At 42.4% G+C, this 23080-nt stretch overlaps 1 protein-coding gene across 1 annotated transcript in view; it reads left to right on the forward strand.

Moving 5' to 3' along the window:
* LOC133260349 (uncharacterized) overlaps positions 1–23080 on the forward strand; it is a 124621-nt gene that overhangs the window by 93096 nt on the left and 8445 nt on the right. The window contains exon 3 of the mRNA XM_061438609.1: positions 2259–2352. The gene's annotated coding sequence lies outside the window, so the exon portion shown is untranslated. The remainder of the gene's footprint in view (positions 1–2258; positions 2353–23080) is intronic.

Consider the following 23080-nt stretch of genomic DNA (forward strand, 5'->3'; position numbering starts at 1 on the left):
CCAGCCCAGGATCATCTCACACTTTCTAATAATGGCATTTGTGCACTGGAGAGACCTGTCTACCACCTGGAGGCCACAGGCCGCACGACGGAGGCAGAGGCCCGATGCCCAGGAGGTAACCTGGGTGGGAGTGCTCTTCACAGGCTGGCGGGAGTGGCTCCTCCTGGCCCATGTTCACACATGAATGCTGGCAAACATCATCTAAAGTACCTCTGTTGGTAAGTTGAGCATTTGCATTCTTCATAGTAAGTCTATTATCCGATTGGATATGTATTTGGGCACATGTTACTGCCCTCTAAGCACACGCTGCTGGACCTCCCAGAAATCCTGTCCCCCAAAGAGGAGGCGTCTAGTTACCATGGTGTACAGGACGCCGTCGAGGCTTCACACGTCCACGGCTGGGCCTGCCTAAGGCATCCCTAGGAAGAATTCTGGGGCCACGAACGTGGGGCTCCCGCAGAAGTGTCTAGCTGCTTTCCTGGGTGCCACTGGTTGTTAGGCCGAAGTCGGAGAGCTTGACGTTGTTTTGGCAACAAAAGCCCAGTACTCTTGCCTGGAAAATCCCATGGATGGAGGAGCCTGGTTGGCTACAGTCCAAGGGGTCGCTAAGAGTCAGACACAACTGAGCAACTTCACTTTCACTTTTCACTGTCACACATTGGAGAAGGAAATGGCAACCCACTCCAGTATTCTTGCCTGGAGAATCCCAGGGACAGGGGAGCCTGGTGTGCTACTGTCTACGGTGTTGCACAGAGTTGGACAGGACTGAAGCGACTTAGCAGCAGCAATCCGGTAACAAAAAGACAAATACTGTGTTTGATTACATTTACAGCAAGTATCTAGGTACTCAAACTCAGAGACACCGAGAATATAACATAATGGGAACTTCCCTAGCAGTCCAATGGTTAAGACTCTGCCCTTCCACTGCAGGGAGCATGGGTTCAACCCCTGATCAGGGAACTAAGATCCCAAAAGCCTGCAGTATGGTTAAACATTAAAAAAATAAATAAGAAAGAAAGAAAAGAAAATGTTACAAGGTGGTTTTTAGGAGCTAGGAGAAAGGAGACATAGAGAATTGTTGTTTAATGGTGATGGCATTTCAGTTTTGCACGACTAAGATTTCTGAAGACTGGTTGCAAACAACGTGAATATACTTAACACTACTGAACTGCACTCTTGAAAATGTTGTAGATGGTATTAATGCAGTTTATATTATGTGTCTTTTATCACAATTTTAAAAAAATGTATCAAAAAGATGGTTCAAGGGAAACAATAATAAAAATATCAAAGAATCTTGCATTCAGATTGCTTGCTAAAAGAATCTTTAAACTTCCACTACATGTCACAGAGTCAAGACTGACTTTTTAACTATGTGTGAAATTTGTGCATAAAAGACCAGACAAAACTCAAATCAATATACCAATCATTTAAAAAAAAAAAAACTTTGTCATGACAAAAAGTTTAGAAAATAAATGTACATTTACACAACTTTTTAGAAAGTAAGACAGAGTGCAGATTCCTAGAGACTAGTGCTCAGATTCACTGGGTATATAAAACAGTGACAATAAGAAACTAATTCTTTGCTCATTCTAGAAATAAGTGGACAGTTGGAATTAGAAATTTTTTTTAATACAAGATACAAATAACTGTAATTACTTTTTCCCTTTTAAGTTTTTCCACTATTTACAGGTATGTATTGTTGTTCTGTACAAAGTTATTTAAATGATCTTTCCACTATAAATCTCGGGATAATAAAGACCTCCTTCAGTTCTGTCCTCCATGCAGATGACTTCCAATTCCATCTGTGGACCAGAGCAATCTAAATTTTCTAAATGCCCCTGGACATTTTACTTAAAATGTTTCTCTATTAATTCATATTCAACATAAAAAGTCAAACCTATCACTGCCCTTCTAACTATTACTTTCGCTCTTTGTAATGCCATCGTACATGCCACACCAACTTAAGTGAAAATCCTGGTGTTATTCTGTCTTCTTTCATTTGCTCACCTGTCATTTACTGTGTCCAAGCCCTGCTGATTTCTCTTTTGAAGGCTATCTTTCATCTGCACTCCCTTTTTCCTTCCCTCCAAGGTTCCTTTTGTTCTGACCCTTACCACTCATGCCTAGATAAGCACAACAAACTTCTCTTTTGCCTCCTCACTTCTTGAATTTTTTCCTGTTCTAATTCTACCCAAATACATCCCTGTTAATCTTTTTCATTATTGTTGTTTGTGTGTATGTTTTTGGTTTTTGGCAAGGACACACAGCATGTGGGATCTCAGTTCCCTGACCAGGGATGGAACACATGCCCTTTGCATTGGAAGCTCAGAGTCTTAACCACTGGACCACCAGGTAAATCCGCAACACTATTAATCTTTTAAGGCAGCTCTGCTTCGGCCAAAACACTATATTCATCTTCCGCAAACTTGCTTTTGCTTTTCCTGTCTCTTGGCTTTTACATCATTACCTCTTCATGTTTTCTACCTCTCCAAATCCTATTCAGACCCCAATGCTGCCTTTCTTACGTGCTCAAGACTAGGTGTGGAGCACATTTTTGCTTACATCTTTCAAAAGGCAATTTTCCATGCATGGAAACCCAGAAATAAGATACCAGGATGCTTCTTAACTGTATGATCATGACTAATGTGCTCAGTCTTCATTCCAATCCCAAAGAAAGGCAAGGCCAAAGAATGCTCAAACTACCGCACAATTGCACTCATCTCACACACTAGTAAAGTAATGCTCAAAATTCTCCAAGCCAGGCTTCAGCAATACGTGAACTTCCAGATGTTCAAGCTGGTTTTAGAAAGGGCAGAGGAACCAGAGATCAAATTGCCAACATCCACTGGATCATGGAGAAAGCAAGAGAGTTCCAGAAAAGCATCTGTTTCTGCTTTATTCCAGAGAAGGCAATGGCACCCCACTCCAGTACTCTTGCCTGGAGAATCCCATGGACAGAGGAGCCTGGTAGGCTGCAGTCCATGGGGTCGCTAGGAGTCGGACACGACTGAGCGACTTCACTTTCACTTTTCACTTTCATGCTCTGGAGAAGGAAATGGCAACCCACTCCAGTGTTCTTGCCTGGAGAATCCCAGGGACAGGGGAGCCTGGTGGGCTGCCGTATATGGGGTCGCACAGAGTCGGACACGACTGAAGCGACTTAGCAGCAGCAGTAGCAGCTGCTCTCTTCACTATTCCAAAGCCTTTGACTGTGTGGATCACAATAAACTGTGGAGAATTCTGAAAGAGATGGGAATATCAGACCAACTGACCTGTCTCTTCAGAAACCAGTATGCAGGTCAGGAAGCAACAGTTAGAAGTGGACATGAAACAACAGACTGGTTCCAAATAGGAAAAGGAGTACATCAAGACTGTATATTGTCACCCTGCTTATTTAACTTCTATGCAGAGTACATCATGAGAAACATTGGGCTGGAAGAAGCATATGCTGCAGTCAAGATTGCCGGGAGAAATATCAATAACCTCAGATATGCAGATGACACCACCCTTATGGCAGAAAGTGAAGAAGAACTAAAGGGCCTCTTGATGAAAGTGAAAGAGGACAGTGAAAAAGCTGGCTTAAAAGTTTAACACTCAGAAAACTAAGGTCATAGCATCCAGTCCCATCACTTCATGGCAAATAGATGGGGAAACAGTAGAAACAGTGGCTGCCTTTATTTTGGGGGGGGCTCCAAAATCACTGCAGATGGTGACTGCAGCCATGAAATTAAAAGACGCTTACTCCTTGGAAGGAAAGTTATGACCATCCTAGGCAGCATATTAAAAAGCAGAGACATCACTTTGCCAACAAAGGTCCGTCTAGTCAAGGCTATCGCTTTTCCAGTAGTCATGTATGGATGTCAGAGTTGGACTTAAAGAAAGCTGAGTGCCAAAGAATTGATGCATTTGAACTGTGCTGTTGGAGAAGACTCTTCAGAGACCCTTGGACATCAAGGAGATCTAACCAGTGCATCCTAAAGGAGATCAGTCCTGGGTATTCATTGGAAGGACTGATGTTGAAGCTGAAACTCCAATACTTTGGCCACCTGGAGCAAAGAGCTGACTCATTTGAAAAGACCCTGATGCTGGGAAACGTTGAGGGCAGAAGGAGAAGTGGACAATAGAGGATGAGGTGGTTGGATGGCATCACCGACTCAATGGACATGAGTTTGGGTAGGCTCTGGGAGTTGGTGATGGACCAGGAGGCCGGGCGTGCTGCAGTTCATGGGGTTGCAGAAGAGTCGGACAGGACTGAGCGACTGAACTGAACCCAACTCAATGTGCTCAGTGCGTACAACCACAACAAGCAGTTGTTATTTATTGAGTGCCCACTATTTTAAGCACTTTCTATTTACTAATAATGGCCATCATTTGTTGAGTTTTTCTTATGTGCTAGATCTTAAACACTGCAGGAATGAGTCCACATATATTTCTGTAAGGTAGGCAGGATTATTAGCCCATTTTTCCAGGTGAGGAAATTAAGGTAGAGAGAAAACATACAACTTAAAGAAAGTGGCCAGGAATAATGGGCAGAGCTAGAATTCAAACCCGGCAGTCTAGTTCCTCAATCTACGTTCTTGACCACGACCCTATGTTAAATTATAATGTGTCATTTAGTCCTACAGTAACCCACAAGGATATATATTGGCTTGCCTACTTTGAAAATTAACAAAATGAAATCCAAAGAAGATAGGAAATACCTTCAGTCACAGATATGGTTGAGTGGTAATGCTCAACTTCATACCCAGGTCCATCAGACTCCATTAAACGTTATTTTATATGCTTGTGCTCTTGAGTTCAACACAACTACCTCTGGACGCTTATTATGGGAATTAATTAAGACCACCATGTGTTTTATAAATGCTAATATACTATACTGAATGTTGGATTGAATTTCCTGTGAGCGCACCGTTAACTCATCACTATGCCTATCAGCATTAGACAAATAGTCTCTCAAGTGCAATCCTGTATGTCTATCGGTCTGTTTGTTGATTTTAAACTGTAACAGTTTATGTATAAGTTAAATACACGCATTATTATACTAATATATCTTCAATCTGCCACATATTAGCTAATTGCTCCTGGCAGCTTCTTATCTTATCTGTGCCTCAGCTTCCTCATTTTTTAAATAGAGACAACGGTATTTACATTAGGTGTTGTGAGAGTAATTAAAGTAATTAATAGAAGTAGAGCATTTACAACAGTACCTGGTACATAAATAAAATGCATAAAAAATAAAATGCATAAAACACCTAATATGATTGTGTATAAGAAAATATACAAAAATAAACTTTAAATAAAATAAGAAATGAGTTAAATAAATTTTATTTTAATGTACTGATTAATGATATAAACTTTCCTGCCTTACCCTAAAGTACTACTAATATCACTAATTTTAGCAACGAAGTATGATTGAACAAGTACCACTGCTTTTTACGTCTGGATATAACATTTCGTCATATAGCTATTTGATAGCCTGGTTCTAAAGAATACTGCAGTGGCCGCCATGCCTTTCTCCCGGGATCTTCCCAACCCAGGAGTTGAACCCAGGTCTCCCACACTGCAGGCAGACTCTTTACAGTCTGAGCCACAAGGGAAGCTACTGGAGTGGGTAGCCTATCCCTTCTCCAGGGGATGATCCTGACCAAGGAACTGAACCGGGGTCTCCTGCATTGCAGGCAGGTTCTTGACCAGCTGAGCTACCAGGGAAGCCTGATTTTAGTTAGGAAGTATGACTGAACATGTACCACTGCTTTCGAAAGCCTGAATATGACATTTTGTGATACAGTGATTTGATGGCCTGGTTCTAAACTTATTTTGGTTTTTCATTTTAATCGTTGCCTAGTTGAAAAATATTCTTCACAAAGCAACACAGGTGCTTGTGGAAAAGCGTATTCATATACAAGTCTTATGCTTGATCAATACATTTCCATCTTCTGTAATGTTAATCTCTTTGTTTAACAAATTAAAGGAAGGTATGTAATAGTTATATTTTTACAGATGATCTTAAAACCCACCTAAAGGCTTCATTTGGATAGTTTGTTAACAAATTAGAAAATTCACTTTTAAAGCACTTTTGATATTGACATATAAGAGTTGTACAGGTAAAATACATCAGGCTTAATCTCAGGAACAAAAATCACATAGTGATGAAAATATCTTTAAACATGCACTTTCAAAATTCTTTCTCCAAACCATGAGTTTTCTTCAAAGGCCATTATTTCCTCATTTATTACCAAAAATATCACTTTCATTTCAAAAAGATTGACTAAGTGGGTATATTTTCTAAAAAAAAAACCAAAAGCTGCTAGATAACATATCACCAATAGCCACTGTTTTTAGCTCACAATATATCTGAGAAAAAGTTCAAACCAGGATGGGGCCTGCTGTTTTTCCATTTTTCCATTGTTGTTATTATTGACTTGAATTATTAGGACCATCTTGACCAGCAGTTTCTTTGCAGGAAACATTTTAAGTCACTTATACATTTTAAGAGTGTTAAATTATCATAATCAGTAATATAGTGTATAAATCCATTTCACCAAGAACATGCAAACTACAATACGTCACTGTAAGCTCAGAATGAGGTAGCTGCCACCAACTCTGAGTTACAGAGCTCCCACTCCTCTTGCAGACCACGTGATGCAGAATCCTCTACTTAAGTGATGAGTGACGGAGCCAGTGCTATGCTAAGTCACTTCAGTCCTGTCCGACTCTGTGCGACCCCAGAGACGGCAGCCCACCAGGCTCCCCGTCCCTGGGATTCTCCAGGCAAGAACACTGGAGTGGGTTGCCATTTCCTTCTCCAATGCAGGAAAGTGAAAAGTGAAAGTGAAGTCGCTCAGTCGTATGCAACTCTTAGCGACCCCATGGACTGCAGCCTAACAGGCTCCTCCGTCCATGGGATTTTCCAAGCAAGAGTACTGGAGTGGGGTGCCACTGCCGGAGCCAGTATCAATCATATATTCACTACTAGCAAAGTTTAGTGTATTTGTATTTCCTCAAGATAAAATCTTAATAGAATTTGGAGTTCTAATATCTGGTGACTCAGTGTACAGTATCCACCTGCTGATGGAGGAAATGCTAGTTCGATCCCTGGGCAGGCAAGATCCCCGAGAAGGAAATAGCACTGGGAAATTCCATGGACAGAGGAGCTTGGCAGGCTACACTCCATGGGGTTGCCAAAGAGTCAGACACGACTTAGCGACTAAACAACAACAACAAAATGTTTTCTTCAGGCATCTTAAGGGACAGTCTTGCACTTCCCTAGAATGCACACACCATAATTTGGAAGTGACAGCAGGAAGCTGTCTCCTGTCAACAGTGCCACTGCATGGTCATCAGAGAGTAACATGATGCCTATGTTTTCCGCAGACCTCTATTCTTCCCATTAAGGGGACTCAAGCACTCACAGCTTTTCTCTTTCTCTTCTTCACTATCCTTATTATCAAACTCAAATATATTAACACACAGGCACACTTTTAAACTCCATCTCTCGTTTCACTCTTATATCGCTCCTCCATGAATCTTCCTCTTCCCCACTCTTATTTTCCTGTGAACTGAAAATTAATCCTTTCTTAGAAGCATAAACATAGTCATTAGTCACATGCCAAAGATAGAAACTCTCCTTTTTCATCTAAAACTAAACAATGAAAAGTAAAATGTTAGCCTCTCAGTCGTGTCCCCCCTCTTTGTGACCCCATGGACTATAGCCTGCCAGGGTCCTCTGTCCATGGACTTCTCCAAGCAAGAATACTGGAGTGGGTTTTAACCACAGATATATAAACATATACATGCATAGACACATACACTCACACATACATATGCATTGTTGTTGGCCAGTCACTAAGTCCTGTTGGACTCATTGTGACCCCATGGACTGTAGCACACTGGATTCCCTGCCCTTCACTATAATACATGCATTTTATAAATATATAAGATATGCAGTTAAGATTTCAACCTATGACTTCTGGGGGTACACACACAGCAGTAGTTATGGTAAATTCTAGAAACAACACTTTTTAAACCACAGGCACATAAACACAGATATGTACATACACATATACTCACTCTCTGGTGCCTCAGATGGTGAAGAATCCACCTGCAACCTGGGAGACCTGAGTTCAATCCCTGGGTTGGGGAGACCCCCTGGAGGAAGGCATGGCAACCCACTCCAGTATTCTGGCCTGGAGAATCCCATGGACAGATGAGCCTGGCAGGCTACAGTACAAAGGGTTGCAGAGTCAGACATGACTGAGCAACTAAGCACAGCACACATACACACTTACATATGCACACGTATGTAAGTAATATACACAGTAACTGCCAGGTGGTCAGGACCACATGGCTACGATCAGAAGCGTTGGGTGCACACAAGCGCCTACCTGCCCTGGGATGTGAGGGACATACGTCTTGCTGGAACTGTTTCAAGGTGTTTAGCCAAGTTGAGAGCGGTGCTTGAGAAGAAACTGCTAATCTTCCAAGCAAGAAGGTTCTTGGGAAGGGCTCCAGAGGCCTTGGTCCAGTCTGGCGGGTCTCTGAGGGTCCTAGTGGAAAATCAGACAGTAAAGAGCGATTTGTCACAGGGGCTGTTGTCTCAGTCCAAGTCGCCGAGGCAACAGCCCACGGCCTGGCCAAAGGACACAGCGAAACCCCAGCGGAAATGGTACAGATGCCACACAGACCATCGATATCTCCTGAATATCCAGAGGGTGTGACCACAGGTTGACCCTGGAGCTGGTCCAGACAATGAGGCTCCTCACCCTCCTCTAGCTTTAAAATGTACGCCCACAGGTCCTTCCCTGTGGAATGGAGCCATTTTCAAGGAGGTAGTTTTGAGAGATTGGGGTGATGTTTAGACCCTTAGAATTGTTCAAACTTCTCTACAAAGTTGAGATTTTGAAGAGCAGGGGAGGAGATCTACTTGCAAGGATGAGCAAGTAGCATGTGATCATCACTTGTATAAATAAAAGTATTTGCAGTTGAAATCCTGCTGTTGTTTAGTTGCTAAGCTGTGTCTGACTCTTTTGTGACCGCATGGACTGTAGGACTGCAGTCCTACAGGAGCCACCAGGCTCCTCTGTCCATGGGATTTCCCAGGCAAGAACACCAGGTCCATTAAACATAGTGCTTGGCAAAATATACTCGTGACTTGGATAAGCTAGGACCTTATCCAAGTGACCCAGTGATTCCCAGATACGATTTCAAAACTTCATAAGTGATTTCCATATGCCAGTTTCTGTTCAAAATGTCTGAATCCTCACAAGAAGCTGGTGAGGTAAATACTATCAGTATTATGATTTTACAAGTGACCAAAAAAAAAGTGACTTTCTTGAAGTTGCACAGCTAAAAAGTAGCTGGGCAATAACTATGAACCCAAATAGTCCACCCTTTTAACCTGGACCCTCTAGGCTATAGTGCCTGGCAACTTTATACCCTATCAACACATTCCTTTTAAAGAAGGACCACTTTCTTCTTTTTTGGACCCCTCTCAAACTGGGTTTAGAATGTCCTCATAATCCCATTAAAATATAAACACCTCAGAGAAATGTGAAAACATTGAGTGCTAATAGCACTGCATGTGCTGTGCTTATTCTGATTTTATTCAAATAGAAAGTGGAACTGCAAAAGAAAATCAAGTGCTAAGAAAGATAACTCCAGGCACCATGTCTGGCTCACCCTGCGGCATTCTACTCACGAATATATATGGTCACCAAGAGGAAAATTAACATGCCCAAATCGTTACCCCAGATAGGGTAGCACTTAGTAGCACTAAGAATTATTTTATTCTGCTAAGGGGCCCATTTTATACTCAACTCTTCATTTCTCCAGCTCCTTATGAGCCTGTGCTGCAGAAGCTCTCTATCCCCAAGTGGAAATGCTCATTTACCCCACTTATCTGAGGGGGCAACAGGTCAAGATAACACGATGTACTGAGAAGTGACTGGGTCCTTCCAAGCTTTCCATGTCCTCAGACTAATAAGTCCAGAGGACCCCTGACTCCTGCCAGGACCCAAGCATAACACCCATTCCAGGGTCTCCCCACAGCCTGGAGACTTCCCTTCCCCACCAGACCAAAGCTCCATGAAGACAGCAGAGCATTTACCCTCTTCGCTGTCATAGCCCCAGTGCATAGCTCAGAGCCTCTCCTGTCAGGTATTCTCAATAAATACCCAGCGGACGTAAAGTCTGCTTGCAGCCCGTGGTGCAGATGAAGATGTTTTTGTCCCCCAAGGGACACTGGACAGTGTCTGGAGAAGTTTTGTCATCACACCTCGTGAGGAGCGGGTGGAGAGGAGTGAGTGGTACTGTGGTCGACCTGGTAGAGGTCAGGGATGCTGGGAAAGCCCTAGGATGCACAGGACAGCCTCCATAACAAAGAATTTCTCAAAGCATCAACCCTGCTGAGGCTGAGAATCTCTGTTCTAATCCACTGCATCCCTTTGATTAATGAAAAAACGGAGAACTGAAGAGATGGTATTTCTGACTCAATCTTGCCCACCAGAACAGTGGCAGAGTCAGATCCGGAGCCTGACTCCCAGATCAGGCTCGTTTCCTCACTGATTAATACTCCAGAAATCAGGACAAGTCTCTTCAGAGCATTGGTGTGGTTTCTCAGGCCAAACAAACTCATGCTAAAAAGAGAATCTTAGATTAGAGCATGATTCCCTGCTATTTTCATTAAAAAACAAAAACAAAACAAAAACAAAAAACCCACATAGCTTATTTTCCTTTAGTTTTCTACACTGTCGAGACATTGGTTTTTTATCACTCATTTTTTTCTAAAGATGGGTTAATAGCTGGTTGTGTGCTGTGCTAAGTTGCTTCAGCTGTGTCTGACTCTTTGTGACCCCATGGACCATAGCTCACCAGGCTCCTCTGCCACCTGGGAAGCCCAATGGGTGGTTAAAGGGTGAAAAATTAAGGACAAGAAGGTGACTCCTGAGCTCTTTCTCTCTCATTCTCTTTAAAGAGAAACAAATGGAGAAGAGTTAGATCCGCTAACTTTGAACAGTAGTTGCACTTTTAACTTTTGTATTTTTCAAACTCTAAGCAACACGACCTGAGCTCAAGCATCTCCTGAAGCCGCTGACCATCCCCCTGGCTCCCTTGTTTTCACAAGTGCTCTCAGGCTCCAGGAGGAGGCAGAGTGGAAGACAAGCAGAAGCTAAACCTTAGGGTCTAGACACCTCTGCCACTTACTCGGGCAAACTCAAGAGCCTCTCTGAAACTGAATTTTCTTATGAAAATGGAAAATCTCTTAAAGGAAAAACAATTATAGGGATGTTAAAAAAATGTAAAGATGAATTAAGTTCCTCCTGAAAAGACTGAGCACCTACTTGGTGAAGAGAACAGATGTCTGCTTTTAACTGTCAACAGAGCTTTTACTTTTTTTCTTCCTTTTCATCCTTCAAAAGACTAAACATACCAAGGCAAGAATTAATCGCTAAAATATATGCCTCACCCTCCTCTTCCTCTCCAGTCAGTAACCCCTAAATTCTTCAGGCACTACAACATGTTGTTGAACAGTTTGCTCTGGGAGCTAACCTGATGACTTTTGTCTGTTACCGGCTCCATAGATCTGTTAACACTGATTATCTAGTGTGGATTTGTTACTGCGCTAGACATTCCCCGGTGGCTCAGACAGTAAAGAGTCTGCCTGTGGTGCAGGAGACCAGGGTTCAATCCCTGGGTCGGGAAGCTGCCCTGGAGAAGGAAATGCTGACCCACTCCAGTAGTCTTGCCTGGAAAACCCCATGGGTGGAGGAGTTTGGCAGGCTGCAGACCATGGGGTCACAAAGAGTCGGACACGACTGAGTGACTTCACTTTCACTGTCACTTTAGACATTAACAAGGAGGGAGGGAGCGACCGACAGGAAAGACTGATCTATACCCTGCCCTCAGGAAACTCACAGTTTACTGAAGAGACAAGATGAGAGCACATACAATCCAAAACCACGAACAATGGGGTGCATGTATGTCTGAGACAGATAATTCTTCCACACTTTCAAACATCAGATTCCACTTGTGGCTGGGTGCACGTGCTAACTAACGTTAGTTCAGTTCAGTCGCTCCGTCCTCTCCGACTCTTTGCGACCCCACGAATTGCAGCACGCCAGGCCTCCCTGTCCATCACCAACACCCGGGGTTCACTCAAACTCAAGTGAACCCATCCATCGAGTCGGTGATGCCATCCAGCCATCTCATCCTCTGTCGTCCCCTTCTCCTCCTGCCCCCAATCCCTCCCAGCATCAGAGTCTTTTCCAATGAGTAACTAACGTTAGACACCCTTCAAACATCACTTGCTGTTGGACACATGCGCTGACGTTAGACACCTCCTCGGAGAAGGCAATGGCACCCAACTCCAGTACTCTTGCCTGGAAAATCCCACGGACAGAGGAGCCTGGTAGGCTGCAGTCCATGGGGTCGCGAAGAGTTGGACACGACTGAGCGACTTCACTTCCAATTTTCCCTTTCAGGCACGGGAGAAGGAAATGGCAACCCACTCCAGTGTTCTTGCCTGGAGAATCCCAGGGACAGGGGAGCCTCGTAGGCTGCCGTCTCTGGGGTCGCACAGAGTCGGACACGACTGAAGCGACTTAGCAGCAGCAGCAGCGAACATCACTTTCGGTTTGGCGCACGCGCTGACGTTAGACACCCTTCAGGATCACTGGCGGTTGGGAATCACTAGTGGTTGGGCACGTGCACTGGAGTTAGACACCTTTCAAGGATGAAAAGCATTCAAGGAGAGTTTTCAGGGAGGAACACATTTCAGCAGGAGAGAAAAGCCAGGTTACAGAAAGCAGAGAGCATTGGAATGTAAAAAAAACGCTTTCCCAGGAGGGCAGGCTCTGCAAAGGGGCCTAATGTGACTGAAGATAAAAGCAAATAAGCTTAGAAAAGAGAAATGTACCTTTTTTTTTTTTTTTAATTTATTCCCTATTATTTTATTTATCCCCTAGGCAGATGGGAACTGCTCAAGATTTTGGAGCAGTAAAGGATACAAACTGAGAAATGTGCTTTCCAGACGATGGTTCTTTGGCAACTCTAGATAGAACAGATGAGTCGATTGGTTCAGGGCAGGGAAGAGACTGTAAAAACATAGTGAAGCTCTTCAACTAAGACCAGTTCATTTTCTCCTTGGTTTGAATTAGAAGTAGGGTCTGATGTTTGGAAGGGGTCTTAAAGGTCACTTGGTGCAACCTTGGACCCTGTGCCAGACAGTAGTGAGAGGGTCACTGGGACACAGAAATGACCCAAGGGGATGGTGAAGAGCTCAGCTCCACAGCAGACAGAGAGGTGCAGGGGAAAGACCTCAGGCCTGGGCACCCGTCTCTCCTGCCCAGTGAGCAGAGCAACCTCAGGCAACCTCAGGCAGGCTACTACTCTCTGGGTCTTGGTGCCCTTCTCTGTGAATATTAACTTTCAACAGACAGAGATGTACTGATAACAAAATTATATCTCCTACCCACTGTAGCCTGGGCTACCTAGGTGGCACTGGCAGTAAAGAACCCGCCTGCCAACACACGAGACATAGGAGACACGGATTTGATCCTTCGGTCAGGAAGAGACCCTAGAGTAGGGCATGGCAACCCCCTCTAGCATTCTTGCCTGGAGAATCCCATGGACAGAGGAGCTAGGAAGGCTGCAGTCTACAGGATTGCACAGACTCAGACACAACTAAAGTGACAGCACACGCACCCACTGTGGCCTAGCACGGGAGACACACACCACCTCTTGGTTGCAGCCAAAATCTTCCTGCTTTTTTCACTCATCCATAGGACCAAATTTCATCTCCTAAAAACACACAGGGCATGTTTGATACCAATTTTCTAAGCCAAATACTAGACGATAGAAACCATAGAAATTCTAGTTTAGAATTGTTTTCAATGTATTATTTTGCTATTTGCCTGTTAGACATGACTGATGACATACCCGAAAGATGAGTATGCTAGGAGTTACAGGTGTAAAATAGTGAAATATTTGATCTGCAAAGGCCAAGGGGAAAGTCAGAGCTAGGAAGGGAAAACATAGCTTTAAAACCTGTGTGCCATTTGAAGAGTTACTTAATTTTGGTAACTTCTATGCCTTCTCTTTGTAAATTCAAGTCTTGGGAAATTTTCTGCAAAAAGTCCTTGATTTAGCATTATCTACATAAAGGCCTTAATTTACATAGTATTTGCTAAATTGAGGACCTCCGGGTGAATTTTATTTTATTCATTTTCTTTTTAAAGCCTGGTGCTTTTTATCACCTCTTCTAATCATTTAATGTATTGGTTTGCAATTTGGGGTAAGACTTTTAAAAAATCAGTACTTTTTCATTGATGTTTTAGCTGTACATTTGCCTTTTTATTGAACATGTGAAGTTGTACTGTGGCTCATGCAATAGCTATCACTTAAGCATTTCTTCCTTTCCATTAGTGCTATAACAGACCACTGTGTATTTACTTCTCACTGTTTGAGTTTCCTGTTTTGTTTCATACTATTCACATTCTTATTTTAAGTGCCTTTTAATTTTAACAGTTCACTTTTTACAATGCTGTTTTAGTGAAGTTATTTATTAAAGATAGATGCTTAAAATATTTAAAAAAAAAGAAAAGAAAAGAAACCATGTTGCCACAAGTCTTATCTTTGCTAAAGAAGATTAAATATCACCCTCCTCAGATAACATATTTTCCAAAGCACTTATCTCTGCAATTCCTAATACACGCACTGTGATGCCTAAAATGGTCTTCAAAATAAAACCATATTCCTGTGTACAGTGAGGGTTAGGCTCTCTCTAATGCAGTTCTGAGTATTTCACTCCTACAGAGGAGTTCATTTGGCTAAGAGGAAGAGAGGGGTTCTGTTGCTGACCTCTAGAGACTTCTGAACCCTTTTGCATTCCTCCACACTCTAGTCTGACAAATTCTCAAGTGTACTCTAGGACAAGGCATTGGGAGGAAAAAAAAAAAAAAATGAGAACCACTGGTTTAAGACACATGTATCAGTGTTTGGCTGACTACCCAAAATAAACTACGATTAACAAGATTAAAATAACTTCAACACTTCATGTTAAAGAGGCAGGGATAAGGTCTCTCTAAGGCAGTGCATAAAAGAGCAGAGCAGTTTTCAGTACAAGCAGCCTGATCTTGGGACCCTTGGCCTCCCATAGCTGGAAAGAAATAAAACAGGTGGGAGCACATCATGCCTGTCCCATCAGTGTGGAGAACAGACTTCTTCTGCTTTTGAAAAGCGGAGTCTCTCTTCCCTGACCCCACAGCCCACAGCAAACACACTCAGCAACATGCATTATTGACCCCTCACTCTGGACCAGGTTCTGTGTGAGGTCTTACAGATGGTAAGGTGATTAAACCATCACTGTTGCTCTCAAGCAGCTGGAAGTCTGACTGAGGAGACTGTTAGAGAACAAGAAAGACTAAGGCAATATAACCTGGTACATGAAAAAAGGATAATCAGAACCTAGATTTTGTACTTAAGGTCTAAGCACGGGGCCAGAACAGCTGTTAAGAGCTAGGGTGGAGATTTCATTCAGAGTGCCATTGGCAGTAGCAAGCCGTCAGGGACATCTCAAAACTAAAATTTCACAAGGATTTCACCAGGCTGAAAGATCAGGCAGGGAATTCCACGCCAATGGAGTAACATGCCCAAAAGCTTACTGCTGGGAAAGCCCAAAGATTATCAAGGAAAAGGCAAACATACCTATGGGCTTTAGAATCCCTAAATCACGTGGAGTCAAAGACAGGCTTTTAACCATGGAAATTACACAAGAGATTACAGTGGAATCCTCCAGAACCGTGTAGAGAAGGAGGTGGAGGAGCGACTCCAGAGTCAGGGAGAGCTGTTAGAAGACATGAGACCAGGTCACAGATGGAGCCCTGGATTAGGGCAGTGTCTTTAGGGATAGAAAAGAGATGGTGGTTTTGGTAGATATTTTGGACAAATAGCTGAATCAAGAGGTACCACATTCTTGAGTAAATATTTGAACATGACGCTGTGCTACCGTTGAGGGCCCAACTATTAAAGGAAAGGACGGGTCCTAATATCTCCCAGTTGAACTACTGTGAAAAAGATGAACTACTGTGAAAAAGAGCCACCTTATTCAGGCATCTGTGCTGTGCAAAGATGCCAGGAGAAAATTAAATACTTTATTTTACTATGTATTTATGAAGCACTTCACTCATCCTAAATCCTCATTTATTGACAGGCACTGGAATACACTCCCTACATACATAATCTCACTATGTTAAAAAAGTTTTTAAAAGCAAGTTTTATCATTTTACATATTTATAAACAATAAAGCCTAGTTTTATTGTTTAAGTACCTTACCCAAAGTCACAGTTAATAAACTGCTGGCTTACACATACACAGAAGCAAAGCAAGAAAGTATTTCAACAAATATTAAATTGAATTTTAAAATCTCTGCATCCCAGAAGTTTACATGGACCAGTCTCTGACCATTAAATAAATCCCCAAAGGAGATAAGTTTCTTTCATACATTGCTGGTGGAAATGAAAATTGGTGTGCTCCATCTGGAAGGGAATTTGGAGATAAGTTAACAAAATTTCATACACACCGACCTTCTGACTCAGCAATTTCACTTCTAATCCAGCAGCTACACCTTCAAAAATATGAAAGTAAATGTGAACATTTCTTCAGCATTGCTTGCATATGCAAAATACTGGAAACAACCTAAATGTCCACAAATTGAAGAGTTATTGAATAAACTATACTCCATCCATACACTGAATGGTAGACAGCCGTTAAAAAAGAGAGGTGTGTGTGGGAGGCAGGGGGTGGGGTGGGGGGGGGGACAATTTCCCCGAATTGGTATGGAATGACTTTAATGATCTGATTTTTAAGTCAAAAAGAGCTATCTAAACTGTTTTCTGTAGAGTATGTTATAGCAAGAATCCTGTTAGGTCATTTTAGCCAGATCCCCTTTTTCTCCCCGTTATGTTTTCGCAACCACTGCCTTACTCTCTGGCTATAAATTCCCACTGGTCCAGGTTGTACACAGAGTTGAGCCCAATCTCATGACTCCACTGTAAAATCCCACTACAGTGGTCCCTCCACCTACCATGATGGTTCTGAACAAAGCCTGCCTTACCATCTGTAACACACATCATGGAGTATTTTTTTCTTTAAGATTAGCAAATTTGTTTTTGATGCAAGAGTGTGAGTTAGAAATTCGGAAACTAGTTTACGTGTATACTTGGATTATAGTAAGTAAATCTGTGGTGAAAAATGTGGGCCGTTTCTCCCAGTCAGAGAAAGGAGCTATAAATAAGGAAAGAAAGTAACAAGACATCCAGTGATGTGGGACTGGGTTTAGGACTAGTAGTATGAACTCATACTTTTAATATGTGTGTGCGTAAATAGATACAGAAATGAATATTTTTCATTAGTAAATAATTCATTTCATAGCTATCTTTCCTGAGAAATCCTAGAAGCAGTAACATATCAGTAGCAATAACTATAAGCAGTGCCCATCTTTTGGTTTATAAATATCATTATTTGATAAAAGGAAATAGAGATCCTTCAAGATATAGGAAGTTGGAGGACAGAAGCATTAAAAATTATATGTGTAAGATGAGCCTGGAATATTTATGGAACCAAAAATTAAGAAGGAAACGTTCAACAAATGATGTGAACATGTTGAGAAAGACACATGGGCTAAATTGAATAAGCTCCCACTGACTAAATCTGGGACAGTTTGAGCAACAAAATAAATACAAGTATAGTAATGGGTTATAACCCATAGACTAAAATAATATCCATGAATCCATACTAATACAAAAAATAAATGAATAATAAGTGGAGATGAAGGACTTGCTCTTCCTGACAGTATAATTCAATTAATAATTTGATAAGGAATGATGAAAATTTAAAATGACCATTAGTAAACACCACAGTGAACACTGATGCAGAGAAGTAATCATTGAAGGATGCTCAAGTTAATGGGCAAAAGTGAGATGAGAAACAGGACATTTGAATAGTCCCAAAGTATCTCCCCACAAGATATTTGTTCATGACAAATGCGAAAACACATTTACAGTGGATAATTCTATCATTCAGCACCTTAACCAAGTGATCAAAATCGATATCATTAGTGGCACAAACTGCACTCATGCACCTTCTGAAATGATGCACAGACAAGGATAAAGGTCATAAGATCACTTCAGTAGTGATCTTGCCAAAAATATTCTATCCCATCTAATCAGACAAATCCAGGCTGAGGGACACTTGATAAGGTAATTAGTAGACTGTTGTTGTTTAGTTGCTAAGTCGTGTCCAACTCTTTGCAACCCATGGACTGTAGCCCATCAGGCTCCTCTGTCCATAGATTTCCCCAGGCAAGAATACTGGAGTGGGTTGCCATGTCCCTCTCCAGGAGATCTTCCCCACCCAGGTATCAAAGCCACGTCCGCTGCATTGGTAGGCGGATTCTTTACCATTGAGCCAGCTGCTGCTGCTGCTAAGTCACTTCAGTCGTGTCCGACTCTGTGTGACCCCATAGAAGGCAGCCCACCAGGCTCCGCCGTCCCTGGGATTCTCCAGGCAAGAACACTGGAGTGGGCTGCCATTTGCTTCTCCAATGCATGAAAGCGCAAAGTGAAAGGGAAGTCGCTCAGTCGTGTCCGACTCTTCGAGACCCCATGGACTGCAGCCTACCAGGCTCCTCCGTCCATGGGATTTTCCAGGCAAGGGTACTTCAGTAGGGTGCCATCACCTTCTCCAACTGAACCAGCAGGGAAGCCGAATAACCATTGGATAGTATTTCTCAAAAGTGTCAAGGTCATCGTGAAAAAGGAAAGAAAGAAGGAAGGAGGAGGCAAGAAAGGAAAGGCAGAAAACAAAGTAACAAAAGACCAAAGATTTCACAGATTGGACACACTACAAAGACAGATAACCAAGTTAATCAAGAAGTCTAAACTGGATCCTAGACTGGAAAAAGGACTGAACCGGTCTAGTGGACCAATGGATAAAATTCAAATATGGTCTATAATAACTACTACATCAGTGTTAATTTCCTGATTTTAATCTTTGTAATGTATAAGATATTCACATTAGTAGAAGCTGGTTGAAGGCAGCTGGTTGAAGGTATTATTTTTCCAGTTTCTATAACTCCTAAATTCTTTCAAAATAAGAAGTGAAATACATACATATCCAAAATCCCAAAATGGTCTTATTGCTGTTGTTTCATCATTACGTCATGTCCGACTCTTTGTGAACCCATAGACTGTAGCCCACCAGGCTCCTCTGCCCATGCAGTTTCCCAGGCTGGAGAATACTGGAGTGGGTTGCCATTTTCTTCTCCAAGAATCTTCCCAACCTAGGGATCAAACCCATATCTCCTGCATTGGCAGCTGGGTTCTTTACAACTGAGCCACCAGGGAAGTCCACATTAGTACCATACTGTTCTGGTTTTTACAGCTTTGTAGTATATTTGATGGAGAAGGCAATGGCACCCCACCCCAGTACTCTTGCCTGGAAAATCCCACGGATGGGGGAGCCTGGTGGGCTGCCGTCTATGGGGTCGCACAGAGTTGGACACGCCTGAGTGCCTTCACTTCCACTTTTCACTTTCATGCACGGGAGAAGGAAATGGCAACCCACTCCAGTGTTCTTGCCTGGAGAATCCCAGGGACAGGGGAGGCTGGTGGGCTCCCATCTTGGGGTCGCACAGAGTTGGACACGACTGAAGCGACTTAGCAGCAGCAGCAGCAGTATATTTGAAATTGAGAAGTCTCAGTCCTCCAACTTTGTCCTTTTTCTAAATTGTTTTGGCTATCCTGGGTCTCTGTATTTCCATAAGAATGTTAGGATCAGCTCATCAATTTCTGCAAAGATGCTGGGATTGTGTTGAATCTGTAGATCAATTTGCTGTCATGTGAATAATACTAAGTTTGTGATCTATCAGTATATGATGCCTTTTCATTTATTTAGGTCTTCTTTAATGTCTATAAAAAACCTTTCTGTGGTTTAATACTGTTCATTTTTAAAAACTCTTCTTCCCTCTATGATTAAGTGCTTTTTAACTTTACTCATTTAACATGGATCTGTTTCTGTATCTAATTATACTTCACGACCTATGTCTATTCTGCACTGATACTGCACTATTTTACTTACAACAGCTTTGCAGGACACTTTGAAATCAGATAAGGAAAGTCTTTCTATACTTCTAATAATTCGTTTTTCTCAAAGTCTCTTGTCCTCACTCATTCTCCCATATGAATGTGAAAATTATCTTAAGTTCTGAAAGAAAGAATTCTACAGCAATCTGAATTGGAGGTACATGTTCCGGTTCATTTAAGGGACTGGACTCCTTTATAGCACTGAGAATACCTTTACTTGTTCAACTTTTCTGTTATTTGTGTTTCAACAATGTGTTATATTTTTCTTTATGGGTTCTGTGAGGGTTAATTTTACGCATCACTTCTCACCTATACCTGATCAGGTGACATTTTAGTGAGACTTTGGGCTTGGAATAGATGTTGGAATGGCTTAAGACTTCTAGGGATGTCGAGATGAGGTGAGTGTATCTTAATAGCACATGACAAGGACATGAATCTGGGCGGGGGTGGGCAAAAGATGGAATGTATAGACCAAACTGTTTCCCCTCAAAATGTATATACTGAAGCCCTAACCACCAATTTGACTGTATTTGGACATAGGGTCTATAGTTAGTATAGATTAGTATACTATAGTACATAAGAAAGCCTTCTTCAGCGATCAATGCAAAGAAATAGAGGAAAACAACAGAATGGGAAAGACTAGAAATCTCTTCAAGAACATCAGAGATACCAAAGGAACATTTCATGCAAAGATAGGCTCGATAAAGGACAAAAATGGGATGGACCTAACAGAAGCAGAAGATATTAAGAAGAGATGGCAAGAATACACAGAAGAACTGTACAAAAAAGATCTACACAACCCAGATAATCACGATGGTGTGATCACTACCCTAGAGCCAGACATCCTGGAATGTGAAGTCAAGTGGGCCTTAGAAAGCATCACTACGAACAAAGCTAGTGGAGGTGATAGAATTCCAGTTGAGCTATTCCAAATCCTGAAAGATGATGCTGTGAAAGTGCTGCACTCAATATGCCAGCAAATTTGGAAAACTCAGCAGTGGCCACAGCACTGGAAAAGGTCAGTTTTCATTCCAATCCCAAAGAAAGGCAATGCCAAAGAATACTCAAACTACCACACAATTACACTTATCTCACAGGCTAGTAAAGTAATGCTTAAAATTCTCCAAGCCAGGCTTCAGCAATATGTGAACCGTGAACTTCCTGATGTTCAAGCTGGTTTTAGAAAAGGCAGAGGAACCAGAGATCAAATTGCCAACATCCGCTGGATCATCAAAAAAGCAAGAGAGTTCCAGAAAAACATCTATTTCTGCTTTATTGACTATGCCAAAGCCTATGACTGTGTGGATCACAATAAACTGTGGAAAATTCTTCAAGAGATGGGAATACCAGACCACCTGATCTGCCTCTTGAGAAACTTATATGCAGGTCAGGAAAGAACAGTTAGAATAAGACATGGAACAACAGACTGGTTCCAAATAGGAAAAGGAGTATGTCAAGGCTGTATATTGTCACCCTGCTTATTTAACTTATATGCAGAGTACATCATGAGAAACGCTGGACGGGAAGAAGCACAAGCTGGAATCAAGACTGCCGGAAGAAATATCAATAACCTCAGATATGCAGATGACACCACCCTTATTGCAGAAAGTGAAGAGGAACTCAAAAGCCTCTTGATGAAAGTGAAAGTGGAGAGTGAAAAAGTTGGCTTAAAGCTCAACATTCAGAAAACGAAGATCATGGCATCCGGTCCCATCACTTCATGGGAAATAGATGGGGAAACGGTGGAAACAGTGTCAGACTTTATTTTTCTGGGCTCCAAAATCACTGCAGATGGTGACTGCAGCCATGAAATTAAAAGACAGTTCCTCCTTGGAAGGAAAGTTATCACCAACCTAGATAGCATATTCAAAAGCAGAGACATTACTTTGCCAACAAAGGTCCGTCTAGTCCAGGCTATGGTTTTTCCTGTGGTCATGTATGGATGTGAGAGTTGGACTGTGAAGAAGGCTGAGCGCCCAAGAATTGATGCTTTTGAACTGTGGTGTTGGACAGGACTCTTGAGAGTCCCCTAGACTGCAAGGAGATCAGCCCTGGGATTTCTTTGGAAGGAATGATGCTAAAGCTGAAACTCCAGTACTTTGGCCACCTCGTGCAAAGAGTTGACTCATTGGAAAAGACTCTGATGCTGGGAGGTATTGGGGGCAAGAGGAGCAGGGGACGACAGAGGATGAGATGGCTGGATGGCATCACTGACTCGATGGACATGAGTCTGAGTGAACTCCGGGAGTTGGTGATGGACAGGGAGACCTGGTGTGCTGCAGTCCATGGGGTCACAAAGAGTCGGACACGACTGAGCGACTGAACTGACTGACTGAGGGACCGGGAGGCCTGGAGTGCTGTAGTCCATGGGGTTGCAGAGTGGGACATGACTAGGTGACTGAACAACAATAACACAGCTGATTGACAATACTGTGATAATTTCAGGTGGCAAGAAAAGGGATTCAGCCATACATACATGTGTATCCATTCTCCCTCAAACACCTCTCTCATCCAGGCTGCCACATATCATTGTGTGGAATTCCTTGGGCTATACAGTAGGTCCTTGCTGGTTATCCATTTTAATTACAGCAGTGTAGCACTTTTTTCTAATCATCCGTTTATCACCTTTTACCAGAGATCTTCATCTCTTCATAAGGCTTAGAGTTACTGTTGAGGATCTTTCATTCCAACCTGAAGGACTCCCTGCTCAGGAACGTCGGGTGGTGGAGAATTCCCACAACTCTCATGAACTGGGAATGCCTCTATCACTGTTTCATTTTTGAAGGACAGTTTTGCTAAACATAGGATTCTTGGTTAACAGCTTCTTTCCTTCCACATTTCAAAGACACTGACCCATGTCATCTGACTTCTGAGGCTCCCAATGAGAAATCTGCTCTTGATCCTCCTGGAATATCTTCCCTCAGCTTCATAAACATTAATAA

The sequence above is a fragment of the Bos javanicus genome, chromosome 14 (genome assembly GCF_032452875.1).
Source record: "Bos javanicus breed banteng chromosome 14, ARS-OSU_banteng_1.0, whole genome shotgun sequence".
In the NCBI taxonomy this organism is placed as follows: domain Eukaryota; kingdom Metazoa; phylum Chordata; class Mammalia; order Artiodactyla; family Bovidae; genus Bos; species Bos javanicus.